This window comes from Limulus polyphemus, unplaced genomic scaffold, assembly GCF_000517525.1.
Source record: "Limulus polyphemus unplaced genomic scaffold, Limulus_polyphemus-2.1.2 Scaffold4452, whole genome shotgun sequence".
NCBI lineage: Eukaryota > Metazoa > Arthropoda > Merostomata > Xiphosura > Limulidae > Limulus > Limulus polyphemus.
Window position 1 is genome coordinate 72196 of NW_013670062.1, and position 7715 is coordinate 79910.

Sequence of the window (7715 nt, forward strand, 5' to 3'; positions counted from 1 at the left end):
GGATATACCCAATATATTGAGAGTTATAAATATTAAATTTACATCAACATTAAACGAGTACAAAACGTCACGCGACTTGGTCAAATTAACTGACCCCGTGTTGAGAGAGTTAATTATAATAAATGCAAGATAATGTATGTGGGTTCTCGTAATTTGAATTATAAGTATAATTTGAATAGGAACAACCTTAACAGTGTCATGAAAGAAAAGGTGTTCTTAAACCACCCAAGAGGATGTCAGTGGCTTGTAGGGTTTGTGATTGGATACCAGTTGAGTGGAAGAGAGGAAGGAGAGAAGGAGGAAAGACAATGATAATAGAAAAGCCCACAGTGGGAGCATATACACTTGGTGAGAATTGTCCAAGCATAGGTGAAATAGTCAAATCACTACCACGGCCTCACCTTTTGAGAAATACAGAATGACAACTGAACATAGTGGTCATGGGCTCAAAAGAGAGTCTAGAGCCAGAAACACAGAGGTCCTGGGAGCTAGTGCTTCCCTGTCAGGAAAAGGAAGGAAAAAAAAAGAAAGAGGCAAAGTCTGAATGGATCATGATAAGACCAGATGGCTGAGACAAGATAATGGCAAGTCTGCAAAATAGCCACTAGCTTGAGGACATAGAGACAGAGAAAATTCACTCCTGAAGACCAGAACTGCACCACATCAGAACAAAGACAGTAGAAAGTGTGGTTGTAGGATTACGTCATCAATCACAAAGCCAACACAAAGTGTCACCTATGCTATGCTCACCACTGATCTGAAAACCTGCATATGTAAGTTGAAGGAGCCCACAATCTGAATTCTAAGCCTTGACAAGGGCTCCAAACAGATGCAAGTCGGGATTAGGTGGGGAAAGGGGGATGTCTAAAGTTATGTAAAATCGAGCAAACCACAACAACCTCAAGAAGTGAAAAGAAGACTGTATCACTAGAGATATCTGCATTGATAGGCCAGAAACCACTGAATGGGACACTTATGAACACATTTAAAAGAAATTAAGAACTAAAAAAAAAGAGCTCCTACAAAAACTCATGCAGGATGTGAAGAAGACATAACAGTACTGGTATCAAATGGTTCGACTGATACATACAAAGTAAGAAAGGGTCCAAATGAATGAGGTACAAATGGGGTTTGAGACATAAATGGAGAGCCAAACCAGCCACTCTAAATAAAATAACATCCGAAGAAGAAGAGAAACTGAAAAAGAGAAAACCATGTTGGAATGAGCAAGTAGAAGCCAAACAACTATAGAATATTGGAACAATAGGCCTCAAGAATGTAAACTCTGAATAAAGATCCACCTGACTGAATGAAAAGAGATGGGACAACTGCTAACATGAAGGGAAGGACTGAGAACAAAATGTTTGACCACTGCTGATGAATCACAAGAAGAAAAAGGTGGGCAGATGAATTTGAACATAGAGAACTGGATCATTCATTACCAGGAAGAGTATCCACCAAAGAGTGAGAAAACAGCTTACTGGGAAACAAGGAAAGCCAAAGATGGAAGTAAAAACCCCAGAGTGAAGTTAAGGAATTGGCCACTGGCATTTCAAACAACTGTTGAGAATAGTGGTACAGGAGAAAAAACCTTGAGAAACAACATGAGCAAAGGGAGTCCATCAAAGAAAAAAGTGGGAGAACAGAGCTCCCACATGACCAGGTCCAAGAGATAAATAACCTCCAAGATCCATGATGGTCAGCCCTCAAAGACAGGGAAACTGTGAATAGTAACAAAAAGACAAGGAAGAGAAGAGTGGGTGACATCAAAAGACTGCATACGAGAAACCTGGTGGAGCCCCCCTTGTCTCAAGGGCAATAAACCAAAGTGAGAGAGATAACTGCTGAAGAGTGCATCAACTCAAAAAAAAAACAATGTATAAGAAATACTAAAAACAAAAACACTTCACAAAGAAAATGTGCAACACAGAGGTCCTGAAGAGGAGATTGAAGGAGTTGAAATTCAGAAAGTAAGACAACCTGACAAAGAACACCCCAAAAACAAAGGAACAAAAGTAATTGGGACAAAATGAAAAAAAAAAACTGAGTGCAAGTTAGAAAAACAGATATATGCAAATTGTCCCAGAAAAACTGATAAGTTTCATGATGGAAAGCCTACAAATGAATCTGACCCAAGTGAATGAACAAAGAAATTGATTGAGAGGTAAATATGGGAAGATGGAGAGAAAAAAAGGAGATCCCTAAACTAAAGAAAAATAATCACATGAATGAGGCTCATGTAACAAGGGAGTCCAATTTCAGCAAAACGTTACTGGAGAAAGAGAAAACAAAAAGGCATGTATTTGTGGAATCCAAACAGAGAAGGACAAAAGTGGGACTACTCAATCTACATCACAAAGAAGGAACAAGAATCAAAAGCAGGTGTAGAAACAACAGTGGAAAACACAACATGGGGCAGGCTCAGCTGAAGTAACAGAATCAGGAGGTTAGGAATCTGAGATCCAAATAGAACCAATCATATAGCATACAATGGTGGTAATATCACTCACCATCAGTGTCTCTGGTATTAGATGACTTCCATGAAATAGTGTTAAAAATCTCAGTACATGTCAGAAGATATTTTTATAAGATAGAAATAATATGAGCCAAGTATGGTGATAGTGCACAAACCTAATGATGATCCTGCAAAGTACTGAACAAAAACCTTACAATTTATTAAACAATGGGACATCCCAAAATTACAAATTTGATTAAAAGAATATAAAATTGAACATAATTCAAATGAAAGTGTTAACTGTTAAGTTTAAAAGTTAGTACTGTTCATTCATATAATCAAGAAATTTAAGGAAAGAAAGATGATATGGTGAATAGTAACGAAAGTTGAAAACAATAAGTACAAGAATTGCCAACCTATGATGTAATCATCTTTAGGCTATAACTGTCCATCAATAGGAAGGCAACACATCTTGTATGCATGTAATCCCCATGAACTCTAGCTTGGCACTATTTGTCTTCAGACATGTTTTTCTATAAAATGTGCTGGGCATGATCATTTACATGTGGATATGCAGAAGTAGGAGGTGGAAGGCTAGTGGCGTGCATTTAAAATTTGTGCTGATAGAGGGAAGTGCTAGTCGAGAAAAGCTATTTTATGAGAAGAGGTAAGTATCTGTTGGAAATACATTTTCAGTGTAGGAAAATTCTAACTTTTAATTGTTCATCAAACTTTCTATTGAACTCTTCCAATCCTGTTACATTTCCCATGTCTGAAGGAAATCTAGTCCAAATGCTGACCAACCTGTTTGTCATGCATGAGTGTTTGAAGAATAAAATTGCCTAATTTGGAAATGCTACTCACTTCTACTCCACAAAGAGCTATAACCTCACATGCACTGCTCTTTAAATTTCTATATATACCATAAGCCTTCAACAAAGCATCCATCCCCTACATGTGTGAATGTGTATTATGTGGTCTGTCGTGCCCTAGCCACTTAACACTTAGGAGTCCCATTCATATTTTGGGATTCCTTTATGTTTTTCCATCTTTAAGAGTGAAGAATATATTTGAATCAGATGTGCTGTGGCTTTCTGCTTAGGTGTGATGTTTTCTCTTTTGGTTCCACACTTCCTTTTCTCTCTTTGGGCACTTTCTAAAGGGAGATAATTTTTTTATCAGCCCTCTACTGGTTCAATGTGGGATTCTAGCTATTTTGGAAGCAGAGGTAAGATATTGTATCAGAAATTACCGTATTTCCTACACTTAAAATTTGTTTCCAAGAGATACTTACCTCCTCTCGCATTTCTCACCCAGCCTCCCCACTTCTGATGATATATCTTGAAGTGACTAATTAGTGCAGATATGAAGAGGGTGCTGGTTATGATAGGAGTGATGTTACTCTCCTATTGGTGAAGAGCTGTTAGTGGTAGTTCAACCTCATCCAACACCAGGTAGTATCTGGAATGGTAAATCAAATCCACAAGAGGTAGAGGATCACCTACCACTTCAACTCGAAAAAGGGAACTGGTAGGGAAGACAAGTTTCCGTACCAAATCCATCTCCACTTGCGCACATTTCCAACACAACCAACATCTAGCAGAAAGGTGAAAAGCCCTGGCAGAATGACATCTCCGGTCCAAAAACTGACAGCAATGGAAAGAGTACTTCTACTCTGTTGTAGGAGGAAGATATCCGGCCATACACAAGCTGGAAAATATGTGCTGTGCCAGCTGCAACCAATACCAGATGGTAGAAACAGGGACCGCAAACCTGGGGTGCATCTCCAGTCCAACACCTGGCAGCAGTGGACATTTGTTATCCAGTCCAGGGTAAGTGAAGGGATACTGGCCAGCACACACGTGAGGACTTACTTAGCTAGACCATCTCCAACCAACACAAAACCCATTGGTAATGTACATCTTGAGGATGGTAGTTAGGAGGAATGTCTCAACCTGAGAGGAAAACTGCAATAATACATATATATATATATATTCATCACATGGCAGAGTGCTTTAACCAAAATCTGGTGGCATCTAGAATTGTGCATCAGGTCTGCAGTAGGAAGTCCATCACACCATCTACCCATGATACTCATTGTAACTGGGCTATCTCTAACCAAACCCAGACCCACTGGGAATGTACATCCAGGGAATGGTAGGAAGGAGAAACTCCATGGTAGGAAAATAAGTTACATAAAAAGACAGGAACACAGCATAGTGCTAAAATCAAAACTTGGTGACATCTAGAATTGTGCCTCAGGTTCGCGGTAGAACGTGCTATACTCCAGCAACACCTGCACTGTGCCACTGCCTTACTCTCAATGGTTTGGTATGATTCATTACTCAAAAGAATAGGCCTCCACGGTCCACCACCCCAGCAACTAGGAACTGGTAAGTGTTTTACACTCCATAAGAAGAAAGGAGGAGAGTAAATGTAATGGACAGTCTGGCGGACTGCATCACCAGAGACAGTGTAATGGGTGAGTGTGATACCCTATTTTGAAAAGCAGAACTACCAAGATGACAGAGTCAATCAACCAAAACCTGACAACATCTGAATTATATATCAGTTCCATGGTAGAAAGAGTCTCAACGCCACGGAGCATCAGAGATGAGTAGCAATCTCTGTCTGTTTTACTAATATAAGTCAACAAGTGTACAGTCTAGGACGAATATATTTATGAACCAAAAACCACTAGAGAACAACTAGTAGTCCTAGGGTACACCCCATCTCTACACAGAGAACAATAAACAGAAGCACACAACCAACACCTGGCAGCATCTGGAATTGTACATCAGGCCCACAGTGGGAAGAGCTACAACATAATGGTTATTGAGCATGGTCACAACATGGATAGTGCAGATTAAAAAAAAAGTATATCTGGTCAGGCACCATTTGCCACAGAGTGGGATCCATAATACACTAACAAAAAGGCAACTGAAAAATTAAGAAAAGTGTGAAAAAAAAACACCTTTCACGATACCAAAATGCAAAAATTTAAGTAAATAGTAAAGAAAAACTAAGCCGGCAGTATAATGGAAAACTTTGACAAATCCACAAGCAAAAACCAGCACACCTGCTAATCAAAAAGTGATAAAAGAGTGCAGATGAGAAAAGGGCGCTGGTTACAATAGGAGTGGTGTTACGCTCCAATTGGTTGAGAGCTGCTGCACGATCATTTGAATGGTGATATGCAGAAGCAGAGGTAGAAGGCTAGTGACGTGTTTAAAATACGCCAACAGAGTGCAGTGCTAGTCAAGAAAATCTATTTTTTATGTTGAGGTAAGATATCATATCGGAAAAAAGCAGGACTGGACACAGGCAATTGCATACAATGAAATGAATGGAACAACTACAACATGCCAAGGGGCCCCTTAAATGATGTCGATGTCACATAAACCGGATGTTCAATATGAGTTGGTCTTGAGAGCTAGCCAATCTTAACCTAGAGTTGTTTGTGTCAGGTTTAGTTTTTGTGCCAAAGGGGTGTGTAAAGTTCATAAAAGACTTATGTGGGATAATAGTTACGAGAATTGGTAACTAATTTCTATAAAGATAAAATCAGAAATAAAATGAAACAATAGAAATAAAATTAGAATTAAATAATGGCAAAAGGCAGTGGGAAATAGAGAAAATAATAATGTAGCTCAATATGTAGGAAATCAAACCAAAATATATATAGAGAAATTTAAGGAAAAATAACACTAATAATGTAAAGTAAGTTTAATAGTGAATTTAGTTTTGAAAATCTTTTCAGAGACTTGAGAAGATCAGAAACTCCGGGATTGAGATTGTTACTATTTGATGTTACAGTATTTAACAGTGCTATCCAATAAGCTTCTTTAATTTCCCTATTTCTGTTAGATGTAAAAGTTATCTCTATATCCATAAGTTTAATGTCTGCAAGATAGTGTCCAGGCATGTTAGTGTTTTGCAACCAGAAGTTCTTTGTTTCTTTTTATTGTTGACTTATGGTTATTAACGCATTCCAGTTGTTTTGGTTTGACCTACATATTGGAAATTGCATTTTCAACTTGGATTAAGTAAATAACAATTTTTGTAGAGCAGGTTATGGAATTAGTGATTTTGAACTGCTTTTGGTTGTCTTTATTGGAAAATTTGTCCGTTTCCTGCATGAACTTAGAGGTTTGACATCGCTTGCTATTGCAATGTTGACTTCCACTTGATGTCAGCTTAAAGTTTACTTTAGTGCAAACTTAGTGTGAATGCCAAGTTTTATTCTTTCTAAAAGAAATGACAGGAGCTTCCGTAAAAATAGATTTTAATCAATCATTAAGCTGAAGGAGGTAAAAGTGTTTCTTTAGTACCTGGAATAGATTTTTTAGTTTTGAATAATAGGTAATAACTAGTAGAACACGAGAATTGGTTCAGAATTAGGTACAGTGTAGCCCCCATTATAACATGATCGTTGAGGTCCATAAAATGTCATCACGAAACAAGTGGGGTCGCGCTAAATTGGGGTTTGTCTTAGCATGTCATCATCCATATTTTTTCCATCACCCCTCAAAAATGTACGAAATTAAAAGTAAAATACACTCTATAAAACCGTTATTGCTGAAATAGACCATAATTTTTAGAAACTTCAATTTTGTTTGGTTACAGAGCTATTCAATAGAAAATCAAACCCCTCCTGCCACACCCACTTGTTACATCCTCTCTTTCACAATTCGTTGATACTTCTCTCTTACATTATTATTATCTATAACCAATAGAAAGTCAAGGTTTTAATCTATCAAATGATGTATTGTATAACGTTGTATTCTGAACAGTATATTGTTAATTTCACTCACAGTACAAGATTCATTCCCATGGGAAAGTTAAGGACTAATTTGGATGAATTTGTAACGGCTCTTGTCGCATTGTTAGAAAGCCAGGAAAATTTTGAGGGGTAAGTGAATTTATCTACTCTTTGCATGTTATTAGTCTATATTCTTTGGTACATTATTTAATTAAATAAAAATTGTTTACTGCTTTACTATAATCACTAAACAAAATCAGGCAAGAAAAAAAGAAGATTGGGTAAGTACTTTATTTCTTGTTTTTCATATTTATTCTTTATTTATTATTATACAAGTAACTAAAATTTCGATTTTTTTTTGGTGGTTACGAGGTTGGTCGAATTTACCAATAAAGTTTTGAGCTAGGGTAGAGAAAATAACAAAAACTATAAGGATTTAGTGAAAAAAAACTTTTGAAATGCATTTAGGAGATTTTAGGGATTACACAAAGGAAATTT

General features: G+C 37.3%; 1 protein-coding gene across 1 annotated transcript in view; it reads right to left on the bottom strand.

Moving 5' to 3' along the window:
- LOC106471168 overlaps positions 1-7715 on the bottom strand; it is a 55988-nt gene that overhangs the window by 36158 nt on the left and 12115 nt on the right. The window lies entirely within an intron of this gene.